Source organism: Eptatretus burgeri, chromosome 13 (assembly GCF_056783735.1).
Source record: "Eptatretus burgeri isolate ZD-2024b chromosome 13, Ebu_testis_v1, whole genome shotgun sequence".
NCBI lineage: Eukaryota > Metazoa > Chordata > Myxini > Myxiniformes > Myxinidae > Eptatretus > Eptatretus burgeri.
This window is the reverse complement of record NC_140973.1, coordinates 40,733,613-40,758,612: the sequence shown is the minus strand read 5'-3', so window position 1 is coordinate 40,758,612 and position 25,000 is coordinate 40,733,613. Positions and strand designations below refer to the sequence as shown.

At 46.0% G+C, this 25,000-nt stretch overlaps 1 protein-coding gene across 3 annotated transcripts in view; it reads right to left on the bottom strand.

The window, feature by feature from the left end:
• The window catches only part of LOC147014282 (SH3 and cysteine-rich domain-containing protein 3-like), a 124,687-nt gene that overhangs the window by 60,900 nt on the left and 38,787 nt on the right, over window positions 1–25,000 (bottom strand). The window contains exon 1 of one of the 3 annotated variants that reach the window (XM_085852147.1): window positions 2,220–2,373. The exons of the other annotated variants lie outside the window; for them this stretch is intronic. The gene's annotated coding sequence lies outside the window, so the exon portion shown is untranslated. Of the gene's footprint in view, window positions 1–2,219; window positions 2,374–25,000 lie in introns of those variants that run through there. 3 annotated transcript variants of the gene reach the window in all.

Below are 25,000 nucleotides of genomic sequence, written 5' to 3'. Positions count from 1 at the left end.
GAATGCTTCCTGGCTAATAACCAATCATCCCACCAAATTTCATGCAATTCGGTTTAATACTTTTTGAGTTATACGAATCACAAGATTACAAATAAATAAATAAATAAATAAATAAATACACGCCGACCAAAACATAACCTTTCGCAGAATGCGAAGGTAAAAATCGTCGAAATACAGATGAGGTTGCCAAAAAAAAAACATTAAAAGAAAATGATTTTATGATTCCTCAATTCTCTGTGTTACCCGAGTGGTGAAATACATCACCTGAGGATGCCAATGAGGAGGATGGATGCCCCCTCAGAAATAACATGAAATGGAATTTAGGTTTTTTTGGAAACAGAAAATCACTGGCTCTACAATTTGTAATGTTTTAACAGCCTTCTGCATGTTATGGTTAAGCAGCATTTTATCTACCCAGTAAGCCATGCTTGCCTTTATAATACAGGGTGATTTTTTTTTCTTCAAGAACCCTAAATAATTCCCATACACTAAAAACTATTTCAGTTAAGAACCTAATATTTTGCGTAAATGTAGCCGAATGTTTACAGAGAGACATAACATGATCCACAGAATTGATTAATTTAAATGAAGTGCTGAAAGTGTCCACCACCATGTTGCAGGCACAAATTCATTCTATTACCATCCTCTGGAGCCACTCACAGTAGGCTACACATTTCTCTTTATGATGCACAGCATGAACTTTATGGGGATAAAGTTTGAGTGTCTTGACCACCTTCCTTGCAATGGAATATGAACAGTGAGCTTGTTGTGCTAAACGTCTGAGATTTCTTAAAACTTGCTCCCATTCTTTCCTGCTCTTTGTCCACTTTCTTTGGTGTAACAACACTTGGCTGGCACATGTGCTTTTTAACGTTCACACAGCCTGCGTCTCTGAACTGCTTCAGCAGTTTCCATATCACTGATTTTGAAGGTTTTGTACGACCACCAAAGCGATTTTTAAATGCAATTTGACATTCCCTAAAGGATGCATTATTGATGTAATGGTCAACGAGAAACGCACGTTCTTCCACAGTGAGCGCCATGATGTGACTGAGTGAAAACCATTAAACAACATCACTGCCGGGTCATGTGATAAATCACGTGATAGCTGATAACTCCCAGGATCATGTTACATCTTTCTGTAACATTCGGCGACATTTACACAAAATATTAGGTTCCTAACAGATATAGTTTTTAGTGTGCGGGAATTATTTAGGGTTCTCGAAGAAAAAAAAAATCATATGTATATTGAAAGCATACAAAAGGACTGTTATGTTGTACTGTACTGTGTTGTACTGTGTTATGTTTATCATGGGGTTGAGAATTGAACCCAGATCAGACGTAAAATCGCTATCTCTCTGGCAGCCGATTACACAATCGTTACTGATCTAAATTCAATCAACAGATCAAAAAGGAAAGATGACAATTAAACTTAACATGATAACTCAAATTGGCTCTGTTCTTAATGCTGTGTGTAATGTGGGAACAGCTACAACAATATGACTATCACTGTTTGTTTTGACTTCAGTTTATAAGTTCCAGTTGCACCTCTTAAAGTTCGTCTTCGATTTAGAATAATAACTGCTTCTTCGCACTGCCTTGTAAGCAATAGTTTTTTTAATAACTTTTTTTTACCTCTTTACATGAAAAGAAAAATCACTGTTCCTGTGAATTGTTAAATAAAGAACTCATTCTGATCACTCATTCATGATTTACTTGATTTATTTACCTGCTTTGAGAATGCAAGCACAATACACTTCATCAAATATATTAAGCATGTATTTGTTGTCTGCATGTATATTTATTGAAGAGCTTATATTTATTATGAATGCACCCCAGTAACTGAATGCAGTATGCAAGAATGTTCCACAAGTATATTCATATCAGGAAGTGAAAGACTTATCCCACAAAGTTAAAAAAAAAAGCACCTATTTTATTAACACAATAAATACTCATGAGAATACAAAATCTGGTGCACATATATACAAAATAATAATTAACAAAATGATAAAACGTTTAAGCCAAAATACATAATATACAGTGTTTATGTACACCAATAAATACAAATTTCAGATTTAAAATCAATTGCTATGATAATTGTAACAGACAGCCATGCACTTGCATTGATCACGGTTGTCACAAATAAAAATTTATCTTCACTCGCTTATCATCAAGCCAACCACAATGTTCGACAGAAGCAGACAATTTGATGACCGAACCTGATGGAATCGGAGAAAGCGTTGCACAAAGCAATTGTAATTGCCTTCAAAATCAGCAATAGAACAGCCGTATGGCAAACTGCAGAAGCTGCTGAAGCAAAACGCACTGAGGACACATACTAAAGCTAACTATATATACCTGGTATCTGCGGGGGCTGCGCAGCTGTGAGTAAAATTTTTCCTTGCTTGCTACAAGCTATATTTGGAGCCTGTTGCATCCTACAATGTTGTACAACTGTGCCCATTCCATTCACAATGTTTATATTGATTATTCGAATAAGAGAGCTTCATCAAATATTCCTGCCAATCCTCATCTGAACATTCCCTTCCAGTATCAATTCCAAAACAGTGAAAACAAATATATTTTATGTTCTCTTGAAAGCTCTTTTTCATCCTCACAAGCCATTTTGAAACATACATTAGCTCGATGGAATCCTTTTGAGTTTATGACTGTGCATTTATTGAATAATCACATGATGTTAATACAACAATGTGACATGCAAGAAAAATATTAGTAATTCATATTGTGGTGTGAACATTTAGCCAAATTATAATCAACCAAGTTGCACGCGTGCGCGCACACACACACACACACACACACACACACACACACACACACACACACACACACACACACACACACACACACACACACACACACACACACACACACACACACACACACACACACACACACACACACACTGCAATATGAATACGAGTCAGAGTCTGCATGCATAATTTGCATCACAAGGGAGTGACATGTGCAATGCATGATGAGTTATTCACTCTGGACATGATTTATACGATAATGTGGTTTAATCCTGGATCCAGCAAATGCTGAAACCTGCAGCAAATGCATGCAACATCCCCTCTCAGCCCCCTAAAAGTCTGCTCCCACCTTTATATTTCTTTCTCTCCCTCACCTCTCCCCCTCCCATGTCCTTCCAGCACCATTTCATCTGCCATTCCCAATAGTGCGAGCTTCAAACATAAGAAGATTATGATGAAAAGCCATATTTCTCAAAACACAGTTCGCTACTATACGGCTTTACTGGATAGTGCTTGCATAAAATAAACGTTCCTTACACAAGGTGCTCTTGACTGCCTGTATCCTAGTTACTTTGTCTTCCACTTTGATGAGCACGAATCTGTCACTAATTCCATCTCCCACAGCCTATGCTCTGTGCTAACCTCACAAGTGGAACCCTCTGGCATACGTTTGGTTCTGCAGTGTTTCTTTAATTGAAAGCTTCTGCTACTTCCTTGTGAGTTGTTTCCTCACTTTATACAGCAAAATGACATACAGCTCACTGTCTACCCTAGAATTTATTGTCACTAACCACTCACACTCAACTCTCTTCATCTGTGGAGATCAATTGCGCTGTGCCAGCGGGATGGGGTTAATTTAAATTAAAAAAAATTTGTATGCAGCCTGTGGCTGCTTGGCTGCATCATTTTCTGGGGGTGCAGCTGTGCCACTGGTGCAATGCCCCTGTTACCAATAAGCTGGTACTCATTTTGATGACCTCAGAAGGATGACAGGCTGAGTCAACCCACCTGGTGTTATTTCAAGGGGACAAAAGGGCTTGAACTCAAGACTCTAAGATTTTAAGACAGCTACTTTAACTGTTAAGCTAACACCAGGCCTTGGGTAGGGGTGATCCTATTCCTACTCTAACCATTCATGACAGTGTGCAAAGGCTTCTGTGAGGAAGTTGATGAACCTGTTCACCTGGACCTCCACAAGTAGGCTGTCCTCATCACTCATGGTAATAGAGAACTTACTTGCTAACCTCTCCTATTCCTCTAGCTAGCCTGTTCTTGTAAAAGACTCGATTTTGTTGGCTGTAGTACAGAGAGCACTGGTGAGTTTGGCAACTTATCCAGGTGCATGGGCATGCAATACAATCCTTAATCCACTCAAGGATTGGCAAAACTAAACTAGAAACTTTGCCAAGACAACATGAAACAATAAATGAGATTCATTGTTAAATGTCTAACACCTGTCTGCCACCCTGTAAAATTTGAGTCAACCTCAAGTTGCATTTCAAAAAACAATAAAAAATAAACCAATGTCACCTGCAGGGTGACCCGTATCTTGCCAAAAGGTGACCACGTGTGACTTCTTTAAGGTCACACTGAGGTGAACAGAGCTGCTATCTACCAGGAGCGACTCCTTGAGGAATATCTGCCGACGAGAGATTCCGATGAGAATCGTTCTACAGAGTAACCATGAAAAATATGCTTTTGCCTCATAACGTCACCAAATGACGTCATAATGTCTCAAGCTTGACATATCTAGAAAGCACTCATCGAGGTGTTCAATTTGAGGTACTACACGATATGGTTCCTAAAACTTGAAAATTTGACCTTGGGGTCAAATATGTTTGACCTCAGGTGCTAACCATGAAGGTCAAGGCCAATCGCCACCAAAAATTAATCAGCTGAGCGCCAGACCATGAACTACATTCCCATGAAGTTTGAAGACGATCCGATCAAAATTACTCAAAAAATAAGGGTTTCGTCGACTCCCCTGATTTGCGACAAAGTGACCTTGACCTTTGACCTTGACCTTCAAAATATTGTGCACTGAAAGGGACCTCTATAGGCCTCTGATATGCGAAGTTACAAAAATTTCCAATGATAACTGTGCTCTGCAGAATTTTTTTATACGTGATTACAGACAAACAAACAAACAAACAAAAAAAAAAAACAAAAAAAAAAAAAACATACAAGCTGACTAACATATCTTGCAAAAACTTCGTTTTGGCAAGATAATAAAATTAAAAAATTGCACCCGTGTCTGAAGGAAGCGGTTCAGTTTGGCATTTTTAATATGAAATAGACAAAGCCTAGAAACGAACGAACACGATTAGAATTACCCTTTTAGAACCCTGTAGAACCCTTCAGAATTACTCTTTAAAGCTCTTTACAACCACCCTTTTGAAGCTTCAGATTTACCCTTTAGAATTACTCTTTAGAACCGTTTAGAATTATGCTTTAGAATCCATTAGAATTACCATTCAGAACCCTTTAGAATTACTCATGGGCGCGTTGGTCCATTGGACCAAATTTTCATTGTCTTCAATTCAAGGCCTTGTTGCATACCTGCCTGCTGTACTGGTTGAGCATTGGTTTGCATTTCACTAAGCCCAGATGCACTTGGGCCAGGGTGGAGATTTTACTTTTGTTATTATTCTTGCCAATTGATACAACTATTATGATTCTTGTTAATATTATTTGTATTAATTAATATATGGTTTGTTACAATGGTGTCATTATTTATTTTGTAAATAGAATGTCATACCACAGAAGGACCCATTAAGGTGCCCTATACACCTTAACATGGCGTGCATTTAAATCATGGGAATTCTTCTGGGTTCTTTGTCGTTAATTAGCCTAATCAAATCAGGAGATCATGACGATCATTTTGGTGTTTCACACTCCACATCAGAACGCTCCAGTAGAACTCCACAAAACATGCCCCCCACCCCCCACACACACACCTCATCCATTTATAGTCATCTTAAAGGGTCTGCAGGGTCTTAGGGGGCTTTTGGGTCCTCTGAGTCTTTTGAGTTCTTGGGGACTTTTGGGTCCTCAGGGTCTTTTGGATCTTCTGGGTACTCAGGGTCTTTTGCATCTTCAGGGGCTTTTGGGTCCTCGGGGGCTTTGGGGTCATCTGGGTCTTTTGGGTTTTTGGGTCTTTTGGGTCCTCTGGGTCTTTCGGATCTTAAAGGGTATTCAAAGGTCGAAGAGGTCTCAGTAGACTAAAGGGTCAAAAGGGTCCATTTTTCGGAGGAACACCGACTGTTAGAAAGGTTCTTCTTCTTCATTTGTTGACGGAAGGATGGACGGAATGATGAATGGAAAGTCAAATACTGAAGCGGCTTCACCAATTGAAAATACACAAATGGAGGCAACTCAAGAGATGAGAGAATGACCACCTGGCAGGACTCAGCTCTCCAACCTATAAACGAGTATTTAAACCTGTGATGACTCCATCAAATTTAGGTTATTTCTCCAAAATAAGCTCATAGAGTGGGTCCCGGTGTCCGGCCAGCCGGACGTCCGTCCATCTGTGTTGGGTGTGTGACAAGGAAGAATTGATTCAATTTTGGTGAAGATCCGAATCCGGATCCGATCTGATAATTTTCAAGTGATTCTTCACCATTGAGAGATGGGGCGAAACTAATATATAGCACGACATCTGAAAAGTTGTGGACGGATTCGGATGAAACTTGGTGGACATGTTGGGTGTGTGACCACGACGAATTGATTCGATTTTGGTGAAGATCCGAATCCCGATCTGGATACGAGAATTATTTAACTTTTAAAGTGATTGTTCACCATTGAGAGATATGGTCAAAAACAATATAGTACTTTATAGCATGATATTTCAAAAATGTATCGGGCCTGATATGTTCTTGTGGATCAGGCATTACGTGGAGGAAGTATTCGCTCCACGAGTGTCCTAGTTTTCACATGTATTAAAGTGGATATAACCGAAGATGTCGTCTCAGAATGTGGGATCACCCAATATTCCCCAGACCACAGCTGATGTTGACCGCAGCGTTCAACATGGAACTGATATGGACCATTCAGTTTGTTCCCATGGTGGATACTTGATTAATGAATTACAAGATTATTTGTCATCAGAGATGCTTCTTCTCTCCTAACCATTCATGAACCAAGAATGGAATGGTATTCCAAATATCACATCATCCAGAGTCCCTGTTATTATCCCACCCCCCCCCCCCCCGGAGGGAGGGAGCGGGATATTGTAATCGTCCAGTTTGTTTGTCTGTTTGCTTGCTTGTCTGTCTGTCTGTTAGCAACTTTACAGCAAAACGGCTTTAAAAAACACTATCAAATTTAATCCACAGGTGGGCAATGAAACTTGGACGACCCCATTAACTTTTGGGTCCAATTGGATCAAAGGTCAAGGTCACGAAAAGATCAAAATCATTTTTCGCTCATAACTTCATCAAAAATGATCTGATTTACTTCAAACTAAGCTTATAGTGAACCTTATTCTATTTGTCACTTATAATCCTACCCATTCCTCGTGAAAAATGTATATTTGTGAAGATCGGTAGGGTCCGAAGTTTTGGGGGTCATGGTCATCAGTCAAAATTACAAATTTTCCATTATAAATCAAAAAAGGTTAGGAATATGCGTGTTTACTATGGAAGACTTATATCAAGTCCTTTATTGGCTTTCATTTGACACCATGACCTTTGACCTTGCATGGCCTTACGGTCATAACTTCGTCAAAAATGGTTTATTGACTTCAAACTAAGACTAAAATATTCCTTATAATCAACATTCAGGTTAAGGATGTATCAAATTTAAATTTGATCCATCCTTAACTTAAAAATAACTTTATGCCTTAAATGGGCGGGATTTGTTGTGCCTGGCACCACTTGTTCTCTTTGAATTCGACACTCAGTCTGTTTTTTCAAGACTCAACAACATGCTTTTTGACCGTGAGAAATTCTCCAGGGTATACAATAGGCATCATATGTGTTGGAGAAGAAGGCTTTGTTACAAGTGATTCACATAGTCAAGATGATGAAGGCAAATGTTCAGCTGATGGTAAAACCGTAATTCTGAAGGTCACTTCCATGTCAAACCTTGTTCAATACGTCAGAGACGTTGTTTTGTTTTAATCATTGTGTCAATCACTTCATTATATATGCAATGTCGCTTTTCATTTAATTGGATTTTAAGATGAGACAATAATTAAAATAAATGTTGAGTTTTGAACAAAAGTTTTTTCATCAGACTACTTCTTTATAAATGTATGAGAGCGTTTTTGTCTGTATTTAGAATAGCCTTTATAATGTATGAAAAAAAGAAACAACGACAAAAAAAAATGTTCTCCTCGCTCTGCTTCGTGAAATTATATTTTTCAGTGCAATGCAAATTTTTACACACCCCCCCCGCCCCCCAACCTAAAATCATGGATCAGTGCCTTATTATGTTTCATTGGATGCAGTGAATATTAGAAGTAGAAGGGCACTCGGTAGAGAACATATCTGCCAAGCTGATTAGTTTATGTTTTGTATCCCACTGATAGGCCGGAACTAGATTCGGACCTGAACTAAAATTTAATCACCTTGTTCTTGTCACCTAAACAACTCATCCCCCAAGTTTTGTCTGAATCTGTCCACAACATTTTGAGAGTGTAACACAGATATCGTTTTAGCCCTATCACTCAGGCCATCACGATCCTATAATTTGTTTCCCCCTTAGCCTTCTATGTTTTGCCCTCATCTTTTCAAGCTTCTTATTATACAAAATGACTTAAATAATTGGAGTGATGCCAGTATTTTTGTTTTTTAATCACTCAGGTCTCGAGCTCTGCATAATCATTCGGTTTGCACAATAGAAAATGTGACAAGTGAGAGATGTTCGGAAATTTGGTGGTCCATTTCACTACCCACCATGTCGGGAAGTCACAGTGACTTGACGTAGCTGCATCTTAATGGACTGCTTCCTTTGCGATTCACATGTGCAATGCGTGGCTGAGTAACACAGTATTTGCATCCCCTGTAATGGCTATATGGATACATCAATCTGAATCTGTTTCTCATTATATGCGGTCATGTATACTTACTCAAAGGGCCTGGGTATTATATTCGTACATGCAAGATGGCTTGGTCACCTGAATCTTATGATTTCTTTGACATGGCATTATCAGACATGAGGTGTGTGCATCAGTTCGTCTTTTTTTCAGAAGGTGGTTTTTCTTGGAAGACCTTGTGTGTGACAAAAATGGCCCGATGGAAGTGCAGTGGCGTGCTGGTGTTTGGGAAGAACAAGTGGGCCTCTGCACCGTTTATTGCCATTTTCCCGAGTGAAATTGCTATGTGCTTTAGATTTCTGGCAAGAACATTGTCCAAGGAGAAGGCTTTGTGGAGGGCATTGCTTCCGACGAGGGCTTAGTTAATGGCTTTGTAGTCGGTTTATTTTTTGCTTTGATGGATAATAAATGCTTTTAAAAAATTCTCTTTCTCATTGTTTATATTGTTATTTTCTGTGGAAATGGTGAGTGTTGATTTATTTTGAAAACCTTTTTTGTTTGTTTTTGTTGACGTTTTAGTGCTCGTATAAAATGTCATATTGCTGATAGACGAGTAGAGTTATTTTTGGTGCTTTACTTGATGTAAATGATGACGTACTTTGTCAACTTTTATTTGTTGTTGTTCTATTTCTGGAATAGGAGATTGGGGATGTTGACTTATTTTCAGTCTCCTTTCCTTGTTATTTGTTTCCCTTCAGGAGATATTATGCCTGGTGTTGGCTTAATGGTTAGGGTGGTGGGCTTGGGATCCTAGGATCCTGAGTTCAAATCCCCCTTGGCTGTTGAATTAATACCAGGTGGGGTTAAGTCGGCCTGTCATCCTGCCGAGGTCAGCAAAATGAATGCCAGCATGCTGATATACTGTGTCGGAGTGGCGACCTGTCCAGGATTGTGCCCAATAGCCCAGGAGACTGCTTCGGCAGCACCAACGCTCTGCACAGAGTATGGTCCCAATGGATGGATAGATGGATGGAGGAGATATTGCTGTATTATTGATCCAGTAGAAGATTTGTTTGTTCAACTGAACTTTAATAAATCAATACCCTCTGTCATCAGCCAATTCTCTCCACTTTCCAACAACCCCACCTTATTACTATCCGTCCTCACACAATCTTCCCGTCACAGCCCCGGACTACTTCTCTTCCGTCTTCACTCTCTCAATCTATCCACTTTCTGTGGCATTCTCTCTTCTTCAGTCTGCACCAAGTATCCAACCCACTTTTTACCAATCACCCCATCAAGCTTATCTGTACTCCAATCTCCTCCCTCAGTTAATCGATCCTCCTTGTATTTACCTTCTTCACTCCTGCAATCTTCCTGACCAAGTTGTTCTCACAGACCTGCAGCGTCTGTTGATTTCTGTCAGTGCCACCATCTCTCGACCATAGAGGTAGGCCTGCATTACACAAGACACCAGAAGTTTCCTTTTCAATTTCCTTGATATTTTTTCTGTCTGCCATCAATGCCTCCACTCTCCTCACCTCTGTCTCTGACCTACCATTCCCAGTCACTGCCCACCCCAACCCCCCCCCCCCCCCAAATACTCAAATCTATTTCCCTGTCTGATCTTCTTCCCCTCTAACTTGATATTAATTTCCTTTCTCTGCTGCCCGACCCACATTACCTCAGTTTTCTCCATACTAAACTTCAATCCCTGTTTCCAGAATGCCTCCTTCCACTCCCCCACTACCTAGTCTACTGCATCTCCTGCTTACTCTCCGCTACAACAGCCGCATAAAACATCTTCCCCAGAACCGTTCATGTTTTACCCTCGTGCTGACCAGCTCCAGGCTCATGCTAAACATAAGTGGGCTGAGAGAGCTTCCATGTCTTAATCACTGCCTCAAAACACACACACACACACACACACACACACACACACACACACACACACACACACACACACACACACACACACACACACACACACACACACAGCTAAGTTGAAGAGAACGAGGCAACCTGTACCGTTTTTTAGTCTTTTGTATAAGCCCAGCATTGGCTTAGCAGTTTGGGTGGCTGGCTTGGGATCCTAGGGTCCTAAGTTTGAGCCTCGTCAGCTGATGAATTAACACCAGGTGGGGTTGACTCAACCTGTCATCCTTCTGAAGTCAGTGAAATGAGCACCAGTGTACTGGTAATAAGGGCACAGCATCAGTGGGATAGCCGTGTCCCTCACCAATGATGCAAACAGCAGCCACCCAGCTGCATTTGAGAATGGGTTTGTGTCTTTTGTATTACCCAGATAGGATCAGAATCGAACCATCGTCCTCCCAAATTCAGAGCAGACACTCTAGAAATCATACTTCTGCCAGAATTTTGTCATGACCCAGTGAATAATAAATGTCTCCAGGTGATTATTCGAATTTGATGAAGGTGGTATAAACTTGTCGATCTGCTTTTCATGGCCCATTATTTTTTTTTTACAAGACGGAGTGATACTCCATGAACCTCTAATTTCAGTGCAGATTCTTTCAAAGATGCTCAAGTCCGATTAAAAGTGAACATTTGAAAGGGCATCACAATATTTACAACAAATAGTAAGGATTATGTACATCTCCGAAGTAATCTATGTATTATACAAGTAAAAGAAGAAAACAGGGGTGGGGGAGGGGGTTGAATGTGAAGCAAACGGAAATATAGAAGAGAGTAAGGCAGGGGTGGGGTGGGAGGTGCATACCTTTGTATTTTCTTGTATGTACCTGATACCTCATGGGATGTAGACAGACTCAGATGTGATAAGTAATTTCAGATGGAATAGTTAGTTTAGCATCCTCTTCAAAATATGGCATTAAAAGGGCATTGCAACCCATACCACATTAAAACCCACACCACAGGGCAGCATTTCAAAGTCTTCAGTTCCGTCACCTTTGTGACAGAGGTTATGTTTCACCCATCTGCTTGTTTGTCTGTGAGCAGGACTTCTCAAAAAGTTATGGACAGATTCGGACAAAATTTGGTGGACAGGTTTGGTGTTTGACGAGGACAAAGGGATTCGATTTTGGTGAATATCCAAATCCGGATCCATACATGAGAATAATTTTTATGTTTAAAGTGATTCTTCACCATTGAGAGCTGGAGTGAGAAATGATATATCGCACGATATTTTAAATAATTGTGGATGAGATGACAAAACTTGGTGTATCAGTTGGTTAGGTGACAAGAACAAGTCGATTACATTTTGGTTCAGGTCTGGATTCAGATCCGGACTATCAATGATACAAAACGTAGAGTGTTTACCCTGACAGAGGTACGTGTTCTACCGATTGCCGTTCTGGTTAAATCAGTTTTATCTCGACAAAATGAGTCCTGCTGTACCACATACTGATTGAAACAATTGTGATGCTCTCACCATTATCATGTATCATCATATTTGTATTTTTTCTTCAGTCTATATTTTGATTTCGAAAAGATTTATAATTAATTTTTTGGAAAATGTAAAAATTAAATATAATTTTGAGTACCCATTGTGTCTCGTACTTCAACATGGGCCGCAGAAGTTTCTTATTTTTTGAGCAAGCCAAACCGGCAGTTTACCAAAACTCACCATATATCAAACTTATCGTTCTGGTCCTAGGAGTAGGAAAATCCATGATATCAAGCTTGAAAACAATTACAAATCGTGTTGTGACCTATATTCGGGGTGGGTGGGGTGGGGGGGGGAAGGGGGGGGTCATCAAACGTTTTTGATTGTGACGAGCAAAATCGACTTGGTCTTTGATTATTTCATTGCTGCAAGTTGGCGAAGTATATCCTATACATAACTAGAAGGGCACTGGTAGAGTGCATACCCTCGCCAAGCTGATTAGTTTATGTTTTGTATCTCACTGATAGGTTCTGGATCTGGATTCTGACCTGTACTAAAATTTAATCAGCTTGTTCTTGTCACCTAACCAACTCATGCACCAAGTTTTGTCCGAATCTGTCTGTAACTTTTTGAGAAATCATGCTGTATATCGTTTTAGCCCTATCACTCAATGAAGAATCACTTGAAAAATTCTCACATCCGGATTTGGAACTTCACGAAAATCGAATCAATTCTTCTTTGTTACATACCGAACCTGTCCACCAATCTTCGTCCAAATCTGTCCACAACTTTTTGAGATATCGTGCTATATGTCGTTTTTGGCACTTTCAATGTGAAACATCACTTTAAAAATTCACAGATCCAGATCGTCACCAAAATCAAATAATGTAGTCTGTGTCACATACCCAAGCTCTTCACCAAATTTCGTCCAAATTCAAACACAACTGTTTGAGATATTTTGTTCACAAACAGACAAACAGACAGACGGGGTGAAAACAGCCTCCATCCACCTTCGGTGGCGGAAGTAACAAAGCAATCGGACAGTGGGAGCAGTAGCAGTTCAGCGGCTGCTTCGACTCATCAAGGAGATGACACTGCTGCTGTCAGAAGCTCGCAGCTGCTAAACCTTGCCTTTGGCTGGAAGAACATTTGCTTCATTTGTGGTATGCACTGCTTTCCATATCACAGATATTCACCTGGCAATGCTAACTGATTCCTGTAAGCAACCGTCATAGACGGCACATGTGAGAATATCAACACAAAGGTTCTCGATGCTGCAGAAAAGCAAGGAGACACGCAGATGTTTCAGAGACTTGGTGCTGTGTCAGATATAGTAGTTAAAGATGCTAGTCATCACTGGAAGAAGACTTGCCTTCTAAAATATATCATGGCGGGCACATTTGAGTCGAAGAAATCGGCCAGTGCTCATACTGCCATTATCAGGCAGCTAATGGAAGAATATCAACCAGTTATGGTCGAGAAGGAAGTTTACTTTTTAAAAACACCAAGGAATCGTTAGCAGGAGTTTACCATCAGAACAAAGGGCAAGAACGCTTCGGCATACACTGTTCAGAAGTTGAAACGAACAGCTAATCCAAGAATGGCCAGAACTATCTTTCATACCACAGCCAGGATTGTCAGATTTGGTGTGCTCATGCGAGATCACGGTAGATGAGGCCCTGATCAAGGTAAATAAGCTGCCAAATGTGCTCAAACTTGTCAGAGATAAGGATGATGGTATTATATACTGGTCGATGTGGCAGCAGAGCCAAATGAAGACATTATAGTTCATATAGCAGTGGATCAAGCAAGATGACAAGCTCAGTAAGGAGTACTATTCCTCAAAGGAGATGACATTAGAAGCATTGAGAAAGAAGGTGGATCCACTGCTATACAAGGCAATATGAACATGGTGGCTGCCAAATGACAAACGTTCTCACAATGCAGCAGATTTCTCTGAGGATGAGAACAGCTCTAAGTTTTTGAATATAGCCTGTGATATCATCAGTCTGGCTACCTCTGTGATGCCGCTCAAAGTCCTTAGCCTGTCCATACATCTGCATCATGAGTTTGGCTGCAGGAAACTAGTTGATGATATTGTTGTGGTTGACCAAATTCGCAAACCACCATTCAGGTCCCTTAGGTGAGATATCTCGGTAAGTATATGTGAAGTTAGGCCCAAACCCGTTGTTTAGAGGGAATAAATGTCATTTATGCGGGCTGCGACTCTTCAGGATAGCCGTTTTTCTTTTACTATCTTTATTTTGGACCAGCCGCCATTACTACCACCACCAACCACGTCTCAACAGCCATCACACAACAACCACCAACCACAACGCCGCTTCAAAACAACAGCCACGACCTTTACCGTCACAACTCGCCACCATCGCATCACCACCATTCTTGCGCCACTTGTGGGCACCGATACTGGACTCGTGCAGGGCGCGCACCGAGCAGCGTGTTCAGAAACATCACAGACTTTCCGAAGAAAACGGATCAAAAACGACTCACGCCCACTTCTGTTCCGTCCTATCGGTGAGCGTGGGGCGATTTGGCCCCGCCTCCAGGGCGTTGGAGCGTAGTCGCTATATGCAAATTCATGGATCAAAAAGCATTCACGCCCACTTTTCCTCAGTCCAATGGGGAGCCAGTTAGAGGTGAAGGGTCGGAGGTAAAGGGTCAAGGGTGAAGGAGCGAGGCCACGGGGGATATAAACGGCCACGTTCGTCAGTTCGGGTTGGGAGTTCGCGGAGCCAGTGAAGAGTTGGGACGAGTCAAGAGAAGAGACGGAGAGGGCGATCGGACGAAGCTGTGGAGAGGCGGCGGCAGCGAAGGCGGTTGAGGGGGTGCTCGCGTCAGATTCGGGGAACTGCGGAGGGAGAGGCCGGCGGCGCGACCAAGCTCGTGGTGGAGACGCTCGTCGCGGGACCCGAGATAGGGAGACATCCTCCTTTCCCCCGAGCATCAACAACCCCCTCCTGTTTCCCCCCCCCCGCGCTGAGATAGTGCGACAAGGGGGCCCCTTTCCCACCCCCCTACCAGACACCGTCCGCGAGGTCCGCGGAGTTGGGGCGCCACCGCCACTTTGCGTCTCATCATCAGACGGGTAGGCCTGACGCGGTCTCGGCCCCAGGCCCGCCTCATCCTTGAGGGTGGTCTTTTTCTTTTGCTTTGGGTATATGTGTTGTCGGCGCCGTCTGTGAAGTAAAATTGCATAAGTGTTGCCGTGTGCTCGGTAGTCGGATAGCTCTGCATTGTCTTCTTCTTTTACATTTGCTTTTGGTGTAATTGTATATGTGTGCTTTCCGTTCATCGCAAAATAAATGTGCTTATTGTTGAACTGTTTTCCCGCTTCGCTTCGTCTTTTCCTTTATTGAATCTCCATCTTACTTCACGTAAAGGGTTGGTCGTGGGCTAAAACGCCCGATAATTAATCGAACCGTCGGGGCCGACGATAACACCGCTCGGTTATCCCGATAGTACGGAACGGGTCGCTTAAAGTAGCCCGTGTCCGAAGTCGACCTGCGGCGAGGTGCGACCGCCCGGTCTACCCTCCGTGTGGGTACTTAGGTAGGTCGAATTTGGTGAGCAACCCTATCCCACGCGGGGGGCCGATTGGCACGATCGTGGTGAGGCCGAAAGGTCCACCCGTGACTAGTTCCCGGCGTTCGTCCGAGAGGGTCACGACTGGATTGTCCGTCCGGTGGGCGACATGCCGCGATTCGAGTTACGTGGCCGTTCGCACGCCGGCGGGCGTGAATCCGCAACACTGGTGTCAGGAGTGGGATATAAACTCATCGCCCTCCTCGCGGCACTGGTATCGGAGAATGGGAAAACGGGCTCTCCTGTCTCCAGCTAAATTCACGGGAATCGGTCCAGGGGTGAGAGGAGCGACCCCCGATTCCCTCCAAATTACGAGCGAGCTAAATTAACCCTTCACGAGAAATAAGATGGCGTCTCAAGGCGAGCGGGAGCCGGGGGTATTAGAAATGGATGTAGAATGTGTAGAATCCATGGCTCAGGATGAAATCCCCGTGCAGGAAATGTTGGTTGTACAGGAAAACGAACTCGCCCAACTGAACCCAGAGCCCGAAATAGGTGCGGCAGCGGCCGCAGTGTATGACACCTCCCCTCCCCCTCTCCGCCAAAACCCCCCGATCCTTGCCGAATCGGCTCACCCAAGTGCACCCGACATGGCCCAGCTATTCACCATGCTGGCAAAGATGAATGCGGATGCGCAACAAATGAAAAACGAAATGAAAGGCATGAACGAAAAGATGGATGCGAATACACAGCAAATGAACGGAATGAACAAGCAAATGAAGGAGGAAACGAAAAAGCTGCGGGGTGAGACGCAGAACATGGGCCGATGCCTGCAGGCGGGCATGAAGGCCGTTAGCAGGGAGCTTAAAATGGCGACTCCACGTGTGGGAGCGAACGAGCTGGGAGGAAGTGCAACGACTGTCGGGCCCGCGGTGGAGGCGGGTAAGGACAAAATAATTCGGGGGGGCGTGTTGGGCGAGGGTCGTGACGGAAAAAGTGACGGTAACCGAGAGGGACAAACTAATTGGGGTGACGGAGACGTGCACGAGGGAGATAACAAGGGAAGAGACGGAAATAATAGTTGAGACAAGGGAGGTAAAGGGTGAAGAAGTGACTGAGTTGGCAGAGACACGGGAGATGGGAACGATAGAGGGAAGACTGCACGATGAAGACGGGGTAAGTGACGCACACACACACACGGAGGTAGTGGAGGACAATGGGGGTGAGCTCGCGGACTGGGTGGAGGCCCGGTGCGAGCAGCCGGATGGCCTCCTCCAGGAACGAGGGGAGGGAGTATGCCCCCTTGAGGCGAGTCACGACCAGGTGAGTTCGGTCGTGCTTTGCGAGGTCGAGGGGAGGAGTGCTGTGGACAGGTGCACAGAAATCTTGGGGGGTATAGAGGCCCCGGAGATTCTTGTGGGGACACGAATCCCCAGTGTGGTTGTCCCTGTGTGTGTGGTGCAAGGTGTGAGTGCGTCCCCGTGTGTGGAAGCGACCCCGTGTGTGAGTGGTGTGGTGGTGATTGTGCCGGAGTACGTGCTTCCCAGCACGCCGTGTGTAAAAGGGGCACCGCAAGTGGAAGAGGCCGTGTGTGTGAGTGAAACGGCCAGTATGAATGGAGCACCACGTGTGAGTGGTGTGGTGGCGAGTGTGCCGAAGTGTGTGCTTCCCAGCATGCCATGTGTGGATGAGGCACCGTGTGTGAGTGTCGCCGTGTGTGTGAGTGAGGCACGGTGTGTGGATGAGGCACCGCGGATGAGTGCCCCCGCGTGTGTGAGTGAGGCACCGCGGATGAGTGCCCCCGCGTGTGTGAGTAGTATGGTTTGTGTGAGGGAAATGGCACGAGTGAGTGAAAGGCCGCGAGTGAGTGGAGCCACGTTTGCAAGGGTAATGGCATGCGTGAGTGAACGGCCGAGTGCAAGGGAGACCGTGTGTGTGAGAGAGCGGTATGTAAGGGAGATGTCGGTCGGCATGTGTGAACATGCAGCCGCGTCTCCCGGTGTGAGTTTAATGGTGAGGTGTGTTAGCGTCGTAACACGCAGGTGTGCGTGGGTCGAATGGCGACGACGGCGACATGAGAGGAAAGAAAGCCGAGTAGCGGCTGTAGTTGTGTCGGGGACCGTGCCGGGTTCACCCAGCAGTGAGCACGAGGTCCGTGCTGTGCAACGCACGAGGCCCCCACGTGCTCGCTTGCGAGAGTGAAGTCCCGGTCCGGAAACGCCAGCGGTGGATTTGCCGATCCCGCGGACGGACAAAGTTTTGGCAGGATTATGGATTTGGACCGGACTGGTTCTCCACGCGGGCGTGTGTGTGAAGCTCCAACGGGCAAAGCACATGTGTTCGCGTGGAGAACCCCTCGAGACGTGGGGCTTGTGTTTTTTTTATGCGCACGGTGACGTCATGGCTGCACGCGGGGTTGGAATCCGGCAGGAGGAGTATCCCTGCCGGATGGTACCGTCCAAGGAGGGACGAGGTACACGTGCAGCTGCATGACGTCACGGGCAGGTGCAAAGTGCGCGAGCTGTGAGTTGCCGCGCTGGTGCTGCGCAGGCAAAAAAAAAAAAAAAAAAAAAAAAAAAGCAAGCCTCACTTTCGGGTGCACAGGATTCCTGGGCAAGGGGTGGAAGACCCCCCCTACCAGGGCACAGGATGAAACTAGTTAGGGGGAAGGGTTAGCTTAGCTAGACCGACTTCATGGGGCAGGGGTAAGTCCTCATGGAGTCCGTGGAATGGATGAGTTAGAGGGATTGTAGCGAGATTTAGGTTGGGAAATTGATTAATGGGATTATTTGGAGACAGTGACAGACAGTGAATGTGTAGCGGGGACGTAGCTTAGCTACGTAGTGTTAAAAGGAACGTGCTTTAGTGTAAGGGACGAGGTGGGAGCACGAGTTAGTTAGGGGAGGTAGTTAGAAGGATGGCAGGGTTCAGCGGTGTGTGTGTTGAAGAGTTGTGGGTTGTGAGGTGAGTACATGTGCTTGTTGAGTGAGTGAGGCCAGCGGGTCTGTGGGAGTGGAGCGAATGGGGAATGCATGGTGCGATGAGTGATTGGGGGGAGGAGTGACTCCTGCCCAAGGGACCCCGGGTCAGTATAAAGTGAGTTAGGGGGTTAGTCAAATTTACAAAATGGAGGTCGTTTTGTTGTTGGTGGGAGTGTAGGCTCGAAAACCGTTTGGAGGGGTGCAGGAGCCCTGTTGACAGGCTGGGAGCGTGGTGGCGAAAGGTGAGTATCGCTGAGTGGGTACCCCGGGCACCAGGCTAGTCGGCCGTAGTAGGCCAAGGGCCCATGGGGGGCCGGGATAGCGTAGTGGGCACGGGTGCGCCTGCTTGGTGCGGGGGCCCGGGGCGCCATTAGCCGCGTGGGCAGTGTTGTGGGCACGGGTGACCCTCGGAAAGGGGCCTGGGAAGCCAGCCTGCCACGTGTGCGTTTCAGGGGAGGTGCCATGGGGGGCACTCCCCGGTGTTTAGGGAGCGGGTAGGCTCGGAGGCAGTGTAGTGCCCGGGGGTGCCATCGTTGGAGAATCGGCAGAGGGTCGTGCCTGCCAAAGGGAGCCACGTGTCCCAGCCATGAGACCGTGTGAGGGCATGGAGAGAAAATTGGGGGGCGAGACCCGAAATTGTGAGGACACCAACACAGGCGACAGGAATCTGGGTTGTTAGAACCCATAGTTTAAGCGAGAGGCGCTTGTTGAAAGCCCCGGGGTAGTTTAACAGTTAAATGGTTAGGGTAGATAGGAAGTGTACCCCTCCGCACCATCCATCCCCTCGCTCTCGTTGTGGGCCGCTGGACCCACTTTGGTTATAGATCGCTGAAGTCTGGGGAGGCCATTCTGAGGCTTCGTTGGGCCTCGACACAGGACGCTAGCTCTCCCTTATTCCCCTCCGGGAAGGGAACGTAGTGGTTGGGAGTAGGCTAGGTGACAGGATAGGTTAGCCGAACAAGGACAGTAAAGGGGGTTAGGGGACGATTTATAGTGGGGAAGTAAACATAAAAGCAACAAAAATAAAAAAATAAGTTGGGGCTAAATTGGGGTTTGACAAATTAAGGGAGTGGGTATAGACAATGACAGGCAAAGGCGATAGGTTGGGAGGGAGACCGTAGGGTAGGTCCGAGCCCGCCTTCCGAGTGGCCAGCACCACCGCACTACCTCCACCAACCTCCACTGAACGGCAAAGGCTGGCCAGCTTCATCTGCTGGCTGTGTTGCTGCAAGGCAGAGGCCGGCCCACTTCATCGGCAGCTGTTGTTTTACTGCAAGGCCTGTGCCGGCTGGATCGTCTGCAGCTGCTGTGCTTCAAGGCCTGTGCCGGCCACTTCATCTGCTGGCTGTGTTGCTGCAAGGCCTGTGCCGGCTCACTTCATCTGCCGGCTGGCTGTTTTTCTTCAAGACCTGTGCCGGCCAGTTCGTCTGCCGGCTGTGTTTGCCTGCAGCGGCCTTCTTCTGCGGGCTGTGTTTGCCTGCTACCTTTGCCATGCCATGCCCACTGCCCCTGTTCACCAGCCCCGTTCAATTTTTGCTTTGCCCCCCCCGTTCATTGCCATGTGCGCCAGGATCAAGGCAACAGTTTGCAAGCTGCAAGAACTGCCCTGTTGACAGCTACAACACTGGCCTGCAGTGGCGGCCCGTGCACCGTGTTTGCGTTCAGTTCAAACCATTCATCCATCCATTTGTTGTGTTCATTGCGTGTGCCACTTGAGCTGGCACGGAGACTACGTTTGTGCAGCCCATGCACCATTGTGGTTCACTGCGTTCAGTTCAAAAGGGAAGGCCTTGGACTGCGTGTGAGCAGCCGGCCACGTTCCCTGTCACCTGCATTATTTGAGTCAGAGACTGCATGCGAGCAGCCTGGCTCCCTGCTAACTGCTTTCTTTTTGCAGAGTTCATTGATCCTGGGCCATGGTTTAGTGTAAAATTTGTAAGTTAAGGTTAAGATGTACTGTACATATGAGTGCGCCCCCTGCATGTCTGTCTTAGCGCCGGCAATTTTATTTAAGTTGTCCGTGTGAGTGAGTTTGTTTAGGTAGTTACTCAGCCCTCAGGTTATTTATTTTGGGGACACGAATACCATGAATGTCGCACTCAGGGATCCGTAGGTAAAATGTACTAGGGGAAAACTACACATGATGGCACACGAAAATTTGACGACTCGGGACGAGTCTGTAAAAAGGGGAGAGGGTAGTGTTGTGGTTGACCAAATTCGCAAACCACCATTCAGGTCCCTTAGGTGAGATATCTCGGTAAGTATATGTGTAGTTAGGCCCAAACCCGTTGTTTAGAGGGAATAAATGTCATTTATGCGGGCTGCGACTCTTCAGGATAGCCGTTTTTCTTTTACTATCTTTATTTTGGACCAGCCGCCATTACTACCACCACCAACCACGTCTCAACAGCCATCACACAACAACCACCAACCACAACGCCGCTTCACAACAACAGCCACGACCTTTACCGTCACAACTCGCCACCATCGCATCACCACCATTCTTGCGCCACTTGTGGGCACCGATACTGGACTCGTGCAGGGCGCGCACCGAGCAGCGTGTTCAGAAACATCACAGACTTTCCGAAGAAAACGGATCAAAAACGACTCACGCCCACTTCTGTTCCGTCCTATCGGTGAGCGTGGGGCGATTTGGCCCCGCCTCCAGGGCGTTAGAGCGTAGTCGCTATATGCAAATTCATGGATCAAAAAGCATTCACGCCCACTTTTCCTCGGTCCAATGGGGAGCCAGTTAGAGGTGAAGGGTCGGAGGTAAAGGGTCAAGGGTGAAGGAGCTAGGCCACGGGGGATATAAACGGCCGCGTTCGTCAGTTCGGGTTGGGAGTTCGCGGAGCCAGTGAAGAGTTGGGACGAGTCAAGAGAAGAGACGGAGAGGGCGATCGGACGAAGCTGTGGAGAGGCGGCGGCGGCGGCGAAGGCGGTTGAGGGGGTGCTCGCGTCGGATTCGGGGAACTGCGGAGGGAGAGGCCGGCGGCGCGACCGAGGTCGTGGTGGAGACGCTCGTCGCGGGACCCGAGATAGGGAGACATCCTCCTTTCCCCTGAGCATCAACAACCCCCTCCTGTTTCCCCCCCGCGCTGAGATAGTGCGACAAGGGGGCCCCTTTCCCACCCCCCTACCAGACACCGTCCGCGAGGCCCGCGGAGTTGGGGTGCCACCGCCACTTTGCGTCTCATCATCAGACGGGTAGGCCCGACGCGGTCTCGGCCCCAGGCCCGCCTCATCCTTGAGGGTGGTCTTTTTCTTTTGCTTTGGGTATATGTGTTGTCGGCGCCGTCTGTGAAGTAAAATTGTATAAGTGTTGCCATGTGCTCGGTAGTCGGATAGCTCTGCATTGTCTTCTTCTTTTATATTTGCTTTTTGTGTAATATTGTGTGTTTCTTCTCCTTTTACATTTGCTTTTGGTGTAATTGTATATGTGTGCTTTCCGTTCATCGCGAAATAAATGTGCTTATTGTTGAACTGTTTTCCCGCTTGGCTTCGTCTTTTCCTTTATTGAATCTCCATTTTACTTCACGTAAAGGGTTGGTCGTGGGCTAAAACGCCCGATGATTAATCGAACCGTCGGGGCCGACGATAACACCGCTCGGTTATCCCGATAGTACGGAACGGGTCGCTTAAGGTGGCCCGTGTCCGAAGTCGACCTACGGCGAGGTGCGACCGCCCGGTCTACCCTCCGTGTGGGTACTTAGGTAGGTCGAATTTGGCGAGCAACCCTATCCCACGCGGGGGGCCGATTGGCACGATCGTGGTGAGGCCGAAAGGTCCACCCGTGACTAGTTCCCGGCGTTAGTCCGAGAGGGTCACAACTGGATTGTCCGTCCGGTGGGCGACGTGCCGCGATTCGAGTTACGTGGCCGTTCGCACGCCGGCGGGCGCGAATCCGCAACAATATGTACAATCTCGGCTATGGCATTTCCGACACTGAGCTTCGGTGATTTCTGACATCTGAGGCTGTAAATGTCGCATCAGGCAAGCAGCCTGGTCCAGCTGGTTCTCTCATTTCCCCAGAGTTGATATCAAGGCAAAGTGGCAGCAAATAGGTGATAGCAGAGACAATTGGGATCATAACAAATGCACAGTCGACGGGAAGCGCACAACGCATGCAATGACCAGTATCATTGGGACACCACAGGTGGACAGCATGAGATTCCCTGGTTGACCCGCCTTCCTTGTTTAACATATGACCTCTCCTCTTTAACAGGTAATACGTAAGCTAAAATCAAAGAAAGTATAACAATTTTATAATAAGATTTAAATAGTAATCGTTTATATCTATATTTTTAGGTGCCAGCTTGTCAGAAGTTCTCCCGCACAGAAAACCAACAGAGCAAACTCTCCCACCAATCTAACCTCCCCTAGAGGTTGATGAAATTAAACCTGACAGGAAAAACGTGGAGGTGCATCCCACTCCCCTCCCCCAGAATTTCTCCATGGTGCTTGCAACTCACTGCGTGTGGCATGGCCCTCTCAGGGGAATCTGTTGGGGTTGGTGACGGGCATTCTGCTGGCAATCTCAGACTCCTGACCTGGGTTGGCCAAGCCATACATGGTTAACCGCTGGGTCGTTGCATGCAAGACATCGCCAGCCCAGCAAACTCAGTGAGCACCGTGCCCCGCACTCTTCCGGGGAGCAGATGGTTTTGTCTGCATGCCAGTTCTGCAGATCTGGTGGACTGGATCTGGGTTGGTGTTTGTCACAGGAGACTACAAGTGAACCAATACTGGGATGGTTCATGATCGCAAACTGCTAAGGACATCCACTCTGGTGGTCTGGAGCTTCAATCTACCACTTCTGCGGCACTATGGTGGTGAACACCTAAAATGTGTTGGAGTGTGGCGGAGGGGGGAGAAGAGGAGGACAACAGGCCAGGGCCCTTACATCCAAGCAGGGGAGATGTCTAGTGGTGTCGACCCCTCCCCATGGCTCCACCTTGTGGTTATCCGTCGAGCCAGTATCGACCCATCCAATTGGCTCAACCTGATAGTAGGATAGTAGGATGGGAAGGATAGTTGCAGTTTGAACTGGAATGGCACTCGGTAGAGCACATACCTCCACCAATACTGGGATGGTTCATGGTCCCAAACTGTTAAGGACATCCACTCTGGTGGTCTGGAGCTTCAATCTACCACTTCAAACTACCATCTACCACTACTATATGCCTGATCCACGATAACATATCGGGCCCAATACATTTTTGAAATATCGTGCGACATAATCGTTTTTGGCCCGATCTCTCAATGGTGAAGAATCACTTTGAATCAATTTGTCCTCGTCACACACCCTACCTGTCCACCAAGTTTCATCCGAATCCGTCCACAAGTTTTTGAGATATCGTGCTATATATGAGTTTAGCCCAATCTCTCAATAGTGAAGAATCACTTTTAAAAAGTTCGCGGATCTGGATTCAGATCTTCACCAAAATTTAAAGAATTCTTCCTTGTCACACACCCAATGTGTCCACCAAGTTTTGTCCGAATCTATCCACAACTTTTTGACATATCCTGCACAGACCAACAGACTAACAGACAGAAAGGGCTGAAAACATTACCGCTTTCACCTTCGGAGGCCAAGGTAATGATCTGCGCTGTAACAAAGCAGCATTGAACATGGCGGGCACGTTGCCACCAACGGATAAAAGTATCCAGCGTGACATCTGGCGAAGCCATTACCAGCTCATAATGGTATGAAGACAGGCCTCAACAGCCATGCGGTGTCGACCCCATCCCAGAGTATGGATATGAGACAGATACAGGCAACATCCTGCATCCAAAACTCATGAGTCAGACTGTCTCAGCACTGGAGTTAGAGTTTCTCAACAGTCTCGTTTACAACTGCGAAGATTACTGCTCCAGTGAATGTACATGTGCGAAACACAGGCATCCATGCACTCATGCATTCATCTGTGAAGCAGCACCACCAGCAGATGAAGAAGATGTGACAGTTCAACAGTTCCAGTGTGATCAGTGCCAATAATCTTCTCATCAGAGATGTCGGCTTAGGTGGCAATGATACCAATGATGCTGATGTGTAAAATCTGAGGAGAACTCACACAATGTAACTGTTACATTGTCACCCAAAAACACTGCAATGACTGAACATTCATGCTCGAAATTAGGCTAACTTGTCTTGGAGAACTATTATCAGGACAATCATGTATGGAAATTGAAAACAAAATTGAAATAAATTGGCTTCAACGATTATCTGGTGAAGGATGTTGTGGAACACAGTTTCATTTAATGGATAGTTGCATGTACACCACCTCCATTCTAACACCCATAGCTCCAATTGCAATTCGTTTTCAGCATGTCATCATGGATTTCCAGCTTCCTGACA